This window comes from Chrysemys picta, chromosome 14 (assembly GCF_011386835.1).
Source record: "Chrysemys picta bellii isolate R12L10 chromosome 14, ASM1138683v2, whole genome shotgun sequence".
Lineage (NCBI taxonomy): Eukaryota > Metazoa > Chordata > Testudines > Emydidae > Chrysemys > Chrysemys picta.
The window spans coordinates 30,983,745-30,997,014 of NC_088804.1; the positions used below are offsets into that span (position 1 = coordinate 30,983,745).

The 13,270-nt window shown below is 40.5% G+C and overlaps 1 long non-coding RNA gene across 1 annotated transcript in view; it reads right to left on the reverse strand.

The window, feature by feature from the left end:
* Positions 1-709: 709 nt before the first annotated feature.
* LOC122173929 (uncharacterized) overlaps positions 710-13,270 on the reverse strand; it is a 238,978-nt gene continuing 226,417 nt past the window's right edge. The window contains exons 2-4 of the long non-coding RNA XR_010592696.1: positions 11,175-11,358; positions 5,397-5,488; positions 710-2,189 (exon numbers count right to left, since the gene is read on the reverse strand). This is a non-coding gene — a long non-coding RNA (uncharacterized LOC122173929). The remainder of the gene's footprint in view (positions 2,190-5,396; positions 5,489-11,174; positions 11,359-13,270) is intronic.

Genomic DNA, 13,270 nt, shown 5'->3' on the forward strand with positions numbered 1-13,270 from the left:
GATGTGCAGTGATTTTACATTTGCGTTCCTTACCTCTAAAAGTGATAGGGTCAAATGGGTTTGGTGAGCTGTGTTTTGAACAGGCATAAATCTGCATCGATGGATTTCCGAATCTGTTGTTGTCCAGTTATTAGTCCTTGTTCAGGGACAGCCTGGAACTGCAGTAAGGATTTTGCAGCTCAGAGGTAAGGTGTTTTGGCAGACCTGTGTATGCACTTGTAGGTGCTAATCTGCGTAACATTTAGCAATAACACGTGCTTATCACCCATCACTTTTAAGAGCCTTAAAATATTACCTGTTAGAAGAAAACTATGTGCTAATTGCCAGAAAATATGGTATGTAGAAAGGTGTGTTGGGTTGGCTAATTGCCACTGAGTTCACTGGGATTCTATTTGATGGTTAATACAAATAAAACAACTAAACCCTTAACTCTAAGCTTCTGTACCCAAATTCTAAGATTTCCAATTTTGAGTGCCACTAAATGTACAGATTTTACTTGTTTTAAAATGTTTAGGTTATTCAGGCACCATGAAATTGTCATTTTGATGATCAGTTTGCTTTACCCATTACTGCTTGTAGCTATGAAAACAGCAATGAAAACAAATGCTCTTGAAATTCATTTGGTTATACACATCCTCTCAGAGCCTGATCCCAGATTTCTGGTACAATGTCCCCCTCCCCTCCCCCCCCAAATGCAAACAATCACCAGGCCACACAAGAGCACTTCACTGGTATTTTGTCTTTATGGAGTGGAAATGCTACAGTAAGTTATCTCCTGTGGTATGGCAAATGCAGACCATTTTTTGGAGCTGCGATTCCTGTAAAATGTCAGGACCTACAACTGTGTCTGGAAAAATATTCTGTGTGCTTCAGTAAGCCCCAATTGAACTCCCTGTTCGGCACCTGCAACCAGGTGGCAGTAAAAGAGCTCTGCTGCCAGGGAGAGATGTTCGCTCCATAGCAAGTGGTACTAATCACAGGCCATGACTGGGGGAATAGAATGAAAATCAAATCCCCAAAACCTTAATCCCATTGGTCCAAAATCTTGGAATTCTGTAGGGATCAAGCATACCGTCTGCTCACTGCATGAATTGGGTCAAATTAATAGCCTCGGAGGGGTCTCCAGCCATGATTATGCCTCAACAGATGTCCCTCCCTTGCTGCATAGGTGTTTCGTCAGTGGACCTGAGTCTGGATCTGCAGATCAAGGACCCCCTCAAAATCCCCTTGCACTGTGGGTAAAGGGGGTCCTGAGAGAGCCCAACCTCATGCCAGGCATGCTGTGCAGCCTCCCCGATTCTTCCTAATTTGCCTAAGTAGAACCACTCCAGTTCCACAGCTGTGTGTGTCTGTGACAAAGGGGTCTGATACACCCTATTGACTTCAGTGGGAGGTTTTGCTGGGGTGAGGAGAGTAAAGTTTGGCCTTATTTTTTAAACCTTGAGAATTATTTTAATAACAATTAAACTATTGCACTTGCTATGCCGCTGAGCTATTGTGCTATAAACCTCCTTCCACCCTTTAGCACCATCAATCAGAATATTTCAGCCTTTCTGGTAGTGTGCAGATCCTATCAGCAATGTTCAAAAGTTGTTATATCTGGAAGGAATCTATTAACAATACGATAAAATATAATCCTTGCCAATGCTTTTTTGCATCAGCACTCCAAGCCTCCCTCCATAATACTTGAAAGACTGATCACTTTTGTGACAGAATGAAAAGCTCAACTGTTTTGTTTCTGACTATATAGATGTCTTCAGTCGTGATGTGTGCTGGATGTAAAATATTTATTGCACCGACAGGATAGTCCAAAAATACCCAGTTTCGCAGATAATTATGCCAAGGCATCTATTCCTTCTCTGATGATACATACACATGCGGCGCTCTCATTAGGGATAATCAAGCTTATACATTTGCATTAAGAAGAGATGTAGCAAACAAAAGCAAAACAAACGGACAAATCCTTTTGTGGATCAAGCTGTTAAAATATGAATGCGCCTTTTCTGAAATCATAATACTTTCTGTAACATATGTGAGAATGCAGAAAGCGGTTTGGAGAGAGATGGAAACCTAGAGGGGCTGGAAGAGAGCCCAAAACGATAAAGAACAATGAGTAGGCTTGCTGGTCTGTTGATCTTGGATTCTCCCCAAGTACCAGATTTCCTGTGAGCTGCTGCTTTTTTTTCCCCCTTGCAAGACAAGGACAAGAGAAAGAGAGCAAGTCAGTGCAGTAATCTGAACAGGAGGATAACTAGAAATACAGAAAAGGAGCAAGGTGTTTACTAGTGCAGGGGATCAGTGCTCAGCTTTGTAAATCCGAGGCAGGCATGGCACCTATTATTGAGCCAATTGTGCAATGTCAGAATTCAGCATACCAGGTGATCTCATTTGCAATGCAGATTGTGCCCAGCTTAGGGGGCACCCTGGTATAATAGAGATAATACAAAGTACTTCCCTTTTATAATGCAGGGCAGGTTTTTTTTAGTGCTTTTGGGAACTAGCAAGATCTATGAAGTACAGATTTAGGTCTGCCTCAGAGAGCTCTTTGTAGTTCAGGCACAGATAAGTTTTGGAACAAATTTAGAGTTTTAGGATTGGGCTTATTTATCAAGGGCCAAATTTTGCCCTCAGATGTAAATGCTGAGCTCTCACTGAAACCAGTGGAAGCCACATGTGCGTATTTCAGCACAACAGATGACCCCCATTTCTTTCATTTTAAAACGGGGGAGTGCCTCCTGATGTGCAAAGAGTGGCAATGTGGTAGACTGAGCATGAATCTAGAAGCCAGGGACACTTGAATGCCATTCCTGCTGATCACACCAACTCCCTTTCTGGCTTTGAACTGGTTACTTCACTTCTCCCTATCAGTTTCCCTACTCATAAAATTGGGGAAATAATTAATCTAGCTAATGTATTTATTTGTCTAGAGATTTCTATTTCATTATATTACATTCTTCATTATACTATTAATGTCTGCATTATGCTTTGAAGATGTAATTTGCTAAATATTATATCATTACATCTGACATTACATGCTAAAATATTGTCTAACAATTGCTCTTATGTATTATTAATATGAAGCCATTGGTGCTCACTGGCATTGTGCAGGCATGAAAAAACATGGCCCTTGAATTAAAGAGTTCATAATCTAGTTACTTTCTCTCTTGTTTGTTGAAGACATAAAATATACATTCAATTTCACTCAGCCTTTTCATGTATTTTCCACGCATCTTGAGTAGGGAATGTGTTTTGTTGGAAATTTATTGTTTTCATCTTTCAAAATACTCTTGTTCCATAGACAGAACAATATGGAAGCAAGAATGATAAAGGGTCTCTAAATACCCATGGATGTTAACAAAAAATTCTGGGGGGAATTTCTGCCTTATATTTAAAAGTTATTGAAATAGACTAAACAGAGGATATTATTGTATTTAATGCACATGCTCCATGTATTTAATGCACATTCTCTTTAAATCCATCCACCCTTTCTGTCAGAAACAAAAAAAAACAGTGAATGGGGCTAAAGGAAGAAAGGTGTTGCAGAGAATTTTATGAGTGAAGCACTTGCCACTTTGCCTGTTGGACTTCATTGCAGAAGTTTCACGCTTATTAGTATTATTTACATGACCACCTCCAAATTTCCAAAGATGGGAATTTAACCAGGAAACGTAATGGTAAACTGCATGGCTAGAACAAATGTATAGTACAATATTTTTGACTTCTCTTAAGTCAAATATCTGAATAAATTGCAAAAGGTAAACTATTCAGCTATGATGCTGCAGGAAGCTTAGAGGGATGAATCAGAGGTTTTTATAGGAATAGCCTTGACTAGGAAAAGGGTCTTCTGTCTGTCTAAGATACTTATATGATCCCCATTGCAATAATATCAGAGCACCTCACAAATAGAAATTAGTCTCATTACATCTCTGTGAGATGGGGATAGGATATTATCCCCATTTTACAGCTTGGGGCTGAAGCACATGGAGTAAGTGACTTGCCCAAGCTTACACAGGAAGTCTATGGCAGAGCCGGGATTTGAACTCAGATCTAGTTTTAGGCTACTGCCCTAACATCCTTCCTCTTTAGTGACAGAGGTAGGATACTAGACTCAATGGACCACTGGTGTGCTCCAGTTGGGCACGTTCTATATTCCCTGTGCATGAAAAAATCAGATTTTTTTTATATAAGATTTTATAAAAGCACTAGTGTGGATGTATCCTTAACCTTATTTCTTATTTTAGTCAAAAATATTATTTGTTAATACACGCCTCAAAACACTTAAGAACATCCTGTCATAGAGGCTTACCTTTGCAATAGGATTCCAACAAAACAATTAGCTCCTAATTAATTAATGGGAAACTATCAATGGCTTGTGAAAATTATAACCCGATTTACTGATCTGCAGCGTGCCTAATACATTTATAACTTTCAGCCAGCTCAGCTGGAGGTACTTCATCATGGAAAATGGCAACACTTTATGACTGCACTCAGAAGTATATATTAATACAACATCACTAGGTTTTACAATGCAAATTTGTGTCAGCTCCACACAGTGTGTTCAGTGTAAATTTCCTCAGCTGCATAATGAAGCATGCTCAACAAAAATATGCACAATTTGTTACACAGAGCATGGAAGGAGTGTTTGCTCAGACAGATTCTGAGCACCATCTGGGAGACAAGTGTTTAGTTTTGCAACAGATTGCATAATTTTCATGTAGAATCTGGAGAAAAGCTCTAAATGCTTTAATAGATAGTTGATTTAGCATGCTTTTAATCTTTGTTTTGTGTTGTCTTAAAGGCTATGCATATGTTTTGAATGACGGAAGTAGTCAACTTATTAGAGTGCTCATTCCTTTGCACAATTTGCTTTTCCTTTTCTTGTGTGTGTGTGTGTGCGTGTGTGCGCGCGCGCATGCAATATTTCACTATATAGAGTTAGTTTTCACTGCACATGGTAATTAATCTTAGTAAAAGCCAAGCATCTAGTGCATATGTATGCCATTTGATTGATTAGATTAGAAATGTAATGTTACACTTCATACATTAGCAATATTTCAACATAACATGTACCAAGGACTCTGCTATCAGTAATAAGAATGCTTCAAGAACAACACAAGTGAGCACCTGAAGCATAAAGAATGACCTTGGTAAGAATGAAAAGCTTTATGCACAAAACACTGCTTATTAATATATTTAATCTGAGCTACCACATTAATGTTCTAAAAAAAGCTGTAGAAAACACTACATTTTAGAGAGAGAATAGGAGGATTTCAGAACAGATTGAATATTTCTCACTCACAAAATGAAAACAGCAGTACACTTCAAAAACTCAAAATTGTATTCATTCTAGGGTTTTAGTGGCATGCTACTGAACATATCTGTATCCATCTACATACCAACAAAATGCTAGAACTCTTCCAATATGCTCCGTGTAGCAGTTAGCAAAAACACGGCAAAGCATAAATTGCAGATTCACACTGTTAGGGCCCTGGGTGAAGATAAATACATATAATCAAAATGTGACCCTTCATGATACAAAAGAAAAAAGGTACTCTCTATTAAGTGAAATTATCATGAGAAAACATATGATGCTATACCATCCTTCAAGTTTAAAGAACTAGTAAATATCCATGGCTTATTTACCCATTTGCCAGAATATCCATACACTGCTTTGCTCGTGTTTATCCAAGAGCAAAGTGACATCAAAATACTCCTGCACTGATTGACTTATAATGCAATATATTGCAGCATCTTTGAACCTTAAGTAACGATAATGTTTTCAAACCTGCTATAAACTGGGTCAGCCATACAAAGAAATTGTAAAAAATGATGCAGTAATTCAATTTAGCACTGTGTGAAAACTGCACAGTAGTGGATTAAAGGTACTGAAAATGAAGACAAGTGGTTCATTCTTAACCCCTTAAGTCTTTTGCCTTCTGCTGTTTCTGGGACCGTGTCATTTATTTCTAGTGCAGTATCGTAATTTCCAGCAACATGACTATAGTGAATAAAAGCTATTAATGCTAATACTATTGTCTCTCTACACATATGCAATGAGGTTTCTAAAAGGATTAATAATATGTATGGAATAAACCAGGGTTCATTATTAATACACACTACGTTTGATCTACAGTGCTGCAGATGTAACAAAAAAAACAGGTTAGGAAAAGCACAATACAGCCATATGAAAGATGTGATGCAAGTAAAAAAGAAAATAGCCATGTTAGACAAGAATGACAATAGCTATTTAAATGGTCAAATAACATGAGACATAATTGGTAGTAAAGATACATGAGCTCTCTGACTGGTATTTGTACGTGGTGGGGTAGGGCAGGGGACAGACCTCCCTATTTGTGCCTTGTACAACATGACCATTTAAAAAGCTGGCCTCTTTTGTAACATGGCAATCTTATAGACATCCCAGGTTTATGTGGCTGAAGAGTTCTTTCTCTGTCTTGGCTTTCGTGTGTTGTGTGCTGATTGTATGTGTGACAGTGTTTTGGATCAGCCTGTATCCTCTGTCCTGCCCCACATCACAATGGCACTCCATGCCAACGCTTACCTGATCCCAAATCTACTTTCAGAGGCAAAGTCAAAATGAGTAACAATCAAGAGAAACCAATCTAGAAAAATGTAAAGAGTTAGATAGGACTGGAGGAAAAAGAAAACGTGTTCCTGGTAAGCAATTGTGCTTTTGTGTGTGTGTCTAAAAATAGTCTCTGAATTCTTTAAGTTGAGAGTCTAGGTACGTTCAATTACATTCAGTGAGGACATCTAAAACTAATAGCAATGGTAATAGATTGAAGTGTAGTTTTACTCCTGCTACAGACCTGGAAACCAGTCTTTTTTCTTACCCAGACCTACTTTAGTTTCTTAAAAAATATTTTCTCTCATTAATAATAGGACAATACACAACTTTATTTTGTATACAACAGCACCTTCCACAACTAGGCCACAAGGTGCTTAGATCTAATGAAAACCAAAATGAAATACTGACATAGGAGATGAATCAGTATTGACAAGGTAAAAAAAAGGAAAATATTTGTCCATGATCAAATACTGAATTGATTAATAACCCAGGAGGCCTTACGACTAGATATATTGGGCCGGTTGTGACTGTCCCTCATGGGGATATGCAAAAGAGTATGGTTAGGAATGTAGTGAAGCATCTCTTTCCCCTTTCCTGTCCCATGGCCAGGCCAGTGACAATGACAATGCCTGCTCTCAGGGATGCACAGGGGCTACTCACTTTTAATCTGTCCCCCTACCCCCCACACCTCAAAGTGGGCAAGGAGCAGCTAAGAAGAGGAGGCAGGCCATGATTTCTTGCATCTTTCCATGTCATCCTTTGGTGCAGGCCCAGTGCTCCAGGGGGAGTGGCCTGCCTATGCTAAAGGTTGTGAGGTCACCCAGTACAATATAAAGCTCAGGGTGACTCACAGTTCACTGAGGCATAATCATAATGACCCAGATAGGGTGATAAGGCTCTTCACTGCACCTGATGCAGTGCTACTCTTCGGGCAAACACGCTAACCTCTTGTAGTAAACAAGGTAGATCTTTATCAGAGAGATAGCTGTGTTAGTCTGTATCCACAAAAACAATGAGGAGTCCAGTGCATCTGAAGAAGTGGGTTTTTTACCCATGAAAGCTTATGCCCAAATAAATCTGTTAGTCTTTAAGGTGCCACTGGACTCCTTGTTGTTAATGTAGATCTTTGATGACTTGTCTATAAACACTTCAGAAATGTTAATCTTTGGGGTAGATGCTAATTCCATGTTCATGATAAAAATAGATTGACTTTCTTTTATATCTTCAGATTGTGTTTCACACACATAGGCCAATCTACAAGAAGAGAAGGTTGGACAGTCTATTCAAAGAGACCCCAATCAATATGCACAAACAGGTCAATGGGTAGAAAATATTTAAAGTTACAGAGGGTGCTGAAGTATTTGCAATAGTTTAGACAACAAAGAAAAAGTGGGTATATCACCTTATTAGGGTGAAGATTAGTATTACTACTTAACACCCTACCATCTGTCTAAAACAGAAACTAAGAGAGGAGAAGAAAAAGAGGCAGAAAGACAGAGACTTAAAGAAGTGATAGGGGATTATGAAGCAGAGAAAGCAGGACTGGATTCAAGATCAGACCCTGCCCAGGCTCCTGTGGCAGGAGCAAACATCAAATGAGGCCTGTTCTCGGAAAAATGAACAGTAACATGATGGTACAGATGCTTTTATAGTGTAGTGATGACTTGCAGCGTCTCCTAAGTCTTATAGAGCAGGTCTAAGATGCATCTCTCCATGAAGCTAAAATTTCCCATTATTATGGCAGATGCTAAAGCTAATTTCTGCACTAGAATCATAGAATATCAGGGTTGGAAGGGACCTCAAGAGGTAATCTAGTCCAACCCCCTGCTCAAAGCAGGACTAATTCCCAACTAAATCATCCCAGCCAGGGCTTTGTCAAGCCGGGCCTTAAAAACCTCCAAGGAAGGAGACTCACCACCTCCCTAGGTAACGCATTCCAGTGCTTCACCACCCTCCTAGTGAAATAGTATTTCCTAATATCCAACCTGGATCTCCCCCACTGCAACTTGAGACCATTGCTCCTTGTTCTGTCATCTGCCACCACTGAGAAGAGCCGAGCTCCATCCTCATTTTTGTTGCCCTCCGCTGGACTCTTTCCAATTTTTCCACATCCTTCTTGTAGTGTGGGGCCCAAAACTGGACACAGTATTCCAGATGAGGCCTCACCAATGTTGAATAAAGGGGAATGATCACGTTCCTCGATCTGCTGGCAATGCCCCTACTTATACAGCCCAAAATGCCGTTAGCCTTCTTGGCAACAAGAGCACACTGTTGACTCATATCCAGCTTCTCGTCCACTGTGACCCCTAAGTCCTTTTCTGCAGAACTGCTACCTAGCCATTTGGTCCCTAGTCTGTAGCAGTGCATGGGATTCTTCTGTCCTAAGTGCAGGACTCTGCACTTATCCTTGTTGAACCTCATCAGTTTTTTTTTTGGCCCAATCCTCTAATTTGTCTAGGTCCCTCTGTATCCAATCCCTACCCTCTAGTGTATCTACCACGCCTCCTAGTTTAGTGTCATCTGAAAACTTGCTGAGAGTGCAGTCCACACCATCCTCCAGATCATTAATAAAGATATTAAACAAAACCTGCCCCAGGACCGACCCTTGGGGCACTCCGCTTGAAACCGGCTGCCAACTAGACATGGAGCCATTGATCACTTCCCGTTGAGCTCGACGATCTAGCCAGCTTTCTATCCACCTTACAGTCCATTCATCCAGCCCATACTTCTTTAACTTGGTGGCAAGAATACTGTGGGAGACCATATCAAAAGCTTTGCTAAAGTCAAGGAATAACACATCCACTGCTTTCCCCTCATCCACAGAGCCAGTTATCTCATCATAGAAGGCAATTAGGTTAGTCAGGCACGACTTCTCCTTGGTGAATCCATGCTGACTGTTCCTGATCACTTTCCTCTCCTCTAAGTGTTTCATAATTGATTCCTTGAGGACCTGCTCCATGATTTTTCCAGGGACTGAGGTTAGGCTGACTGGCCTGTAGTTCCCCGGATCCTCCTTCTTCCCTTTTTTAAAGATGGGCACTACATTAGCCTTTTTCCAGTCATTTGGGACCTCCCCCAATCACCATGAGTTTTCAAAAATAATGGCTAATGGCTCTGCAATCTCATCCGCCAACTCCTTTAGAACCCTCGGATGCAGCGCATCCGGCCCCATGGACTTGTGCACGTCCAGTTTTTCTAAATAGTCCCGAACCACTTCTTTCTCCACATAGGGCTGGTCACCTTCTCCCCGTATTGTGCTGCCCAGTGCAGCAGTCTGGGAGCTGACCTTGTTCGTGAAGACAGAGGCAAAAAAAGCATTGAGTACATTAGCTTTTTCCACATCCTCGGTCACTAGGTTGCCTCCCTCATTCAGTAAGGGGCCCACACTTTCCTTGACTTTCTTCTTGTTGCTAACATACCTGAAGAAACCCTTCTTGTTACTCTTAACATCTCTTGCTAGCTGCAACTCCAAGTGTGATTTGGCTTTCCTGATTTCACTCCTGCATGCCTGAGCAATAGTTTTATACTCCTCCCTGGTCATTTGTGCAATCTTCCACTTCTTGTAAGCTTCTTTTTTGTGTTTAAGATCAGCAAGGATTTCACTGTTTAGCCAAGCTGGTTGCCTGCCATATTTACTATTCTTTCTAAAGGTTGGGATGGTTTGTTCCTGCAACCACAATAAGGATTCTTTAAAATACAGCCAGCTCTCCTGGACCCCTTTGCCCTTCATGTTATTCTCCCAGGGGATCCTGCCCATCTGTTCCCTCAGGGAGTTAAAGTCTGCTTTTCTGAAGTCCAGGGTCCATATTCTGCTGCTCTCCTTTCTTCCTTGTGTCAGGATCCTGAACTCAACCATCTCATGGTCACTGCCTCCCAGGTTCCCATCCACTTTTGCTTCCCCTACTAATTCTTCCCTGTTTGTGAGCAGCAGGTCAAGAAAAGCTCTACCCCTAGTTGGTTCCTCCAGCACTTGCACCAGGAAATTGTCCCATACACTTTCCAAAAACTTCCTGGATTGTCTGTGCACCGCTGTATTGCTCTCCCAGCAGATATCAGGATGATTAAAGTCTCCCATGAGAACCAGGGCCTGCGATCTAGCAACTTCTGCTAGTTTCCAGAAGAAAGCCTCATCCACCTCATCCCCCTGATCTGGTGGTCTATAGCAGACTCCAACCATGACATCACCCTTGTTGCTCACACTTCTCAACTTTATCCAGAGACTCTCAGGTTTTTCTGCAGTTTCATACCGGAGCTCTGAGCAGTCATACTCCTCTCTTACATACAACACAACTCCCCGACCTTTTCTGCCCTGCCTGTCCTTCCTGAACAGTTTATATCCATCCATGACAGTACTCCAGTCATGTGAGTTATCCCACCAAGTCTCTGTTATTCCAATCGCATCATAGTTCCCTGACTGTGCCAGGACTTCCAGTTCTCCCTGCTTGTTTCCCAGGCTTCTTGCATTTGTGTATAGGCACTTAAGATAACTCATCCATCGTCCCTCTTTCTCAGCATGAGACAGGAGTCCTCCCCTCTTGTGCTCTCCTGTTTGTGCTTCCTCCCAGGATCTCATTTCCCCACTTACCTCAGGGCTTTGGTCTCCTTCCCCCAGTGAACCTAGTTTAAAGCCCTCCTCACTAGGTTAGCCAGCCTGCTGGCGAAGATGCTCTTCCCTCTCCTCGTTAGGTGGAGCCCGTCTCTGCCTAGCACTCCTCCTTCTTGGAACACCATCCCATGGTCGAAGACCTCCACTAGGGAAGGATGTGAAGCTTTCCCATTGAAACAAAATTGTTAGTGATTAACTATTTAATTATAATGCACAGAATAAGTTAAAGGCAGACAACAACTTATAAATCATACTGCAAACACACACATTTCTTTACCTGTCTGACTAAGACTACCTTATATTATTAAAAGTCATAATTTTTTAAACACAGTATATTTTTGACTGGTTAGGCTTTTCGTTTCCCTTTTACATGTCTCCAAGCTTGGCTGATGACAATGAGTGTAGTCAGTTTCACATTTGTTTATAGTCAGTATCACTTTCAAGTTCCTTGGGCTTCAAAGTTTCAACTTCAAACTATGCAAATCAACTGTCATTTATTTATTTATTTTAAAATCTGTTTTCATTGACGTTTTTAAACAGTTCAATTGGTGTGAGGTTTAATTAAGTGCAAAATTAAAATTTGGGACAAAATTTAATTTGACAGTGTCTCTTTAACAGTCCCTAAATCAATAGTGGCAGTCAAAAGCTGGGGTATTTTGAAATACAACATAACCCAGGGCAAAAGTAAATTGATTTGTATATAGTAAAATTACCATACATGACTAACTGCATGAAACTGAGATTAGTTAAATCTCGAGTTGTAATTTCAACTGGGGAACACAATTTTCATCATGACTACCTAGAGAGAAAGTGTTCCAGATTTCAGGGTCACAGTGCAAAAAGGATTTATGAGTAAAGTTCAGTACTAGAACTGCATTAGTGATTGGAACGTGTGAGCAGAAACATACCTATGGATTAATTTGGAAAGATAATCCATGGCCTGATTAGCCAAAGATTTAAATATTTGGAGTAAAATTTAACTGGGTGTCAGCATAGCGAAGATGGAGTTGTAGCAATATATTTCTTCTTAGTAGCTTTAGTTAACAATTAAGCTTTGAATGAGTTCATTTACTCTAACAGGACCAATGAGCCTGTTAAACTAACCCAGTAGAATCAAAGCATTTTATGTATCAGTTTTTTCAAGAGATGACTTTTTAGGGGCCTGATCCAAAGCCCAATCTCACTCATTTCAATCAGGCCCTAGGTAAGGATAAAAATTAACTGTTGCTTTAATATTTCATTGTCATGTGACGTATATCATTAACAATGACAGGGTGTTTGGGTCTGATTCACCAGTGCCTTGAACCATCTGTGCAAATTGAGTGCCAATGAATGAATGTAAATGAATATGAGACATTCAAAGCAGTGGAGAGAAGCAGGTTCTCTGTGTTCTTAAGGTTTTTTTAGTCTATCATCAACTGTTTTATATGTAAGAACTTGTTCTTCATCTAACTCTTCATAGCAACGAAAGAGGTCTATAGAACTGAAATTTCTGAGTTAGCACTAAGGATAGATACGTAGGTATGGCTATCATCAGCATAATCAGTGAAACCAGACCTTGTTTTCATGAATTACCTGGCCCAGTGGATGGAAAGATCCAATAATGTGGTTTGCTATTTTGGAGTTAAACTGGGATGGTGGAGAGGGGGGATCTAAATCCAGGTGAGAAAACAAAGCATGAACCTCCTGATATAGAGGATTTAGATAAATGGGTCCAAGTGGCAGTGAACAGAAGTAGGCACTTCCTAAATTGGTTCAGTAAGATTAGCTGAGCAATTATAGCAAACAGAGTACTAAGAACCAATAAAAACCAAATAGAAGGCAGACCAGTCTGCTGTGGTAGGGTGGTTATTTAGGACCACAGCAGGTGCCGCTTTGGTAATTAGGATATATAGGGAAATTTGATGGGAATTTTTGCACAGTGAGAGCATTGCCAAGTGCTTTTGATATTATGCGGACACCAACCATTCCAGAATCTTTGCTAGAAAGCAACTAAAGTGCATTTCTAGGGCTCCTGCTCAGGACCCCCTGTGTTCTCAAGCCTCTAAGATGTCTTTGAAAATAAACAAACAGGT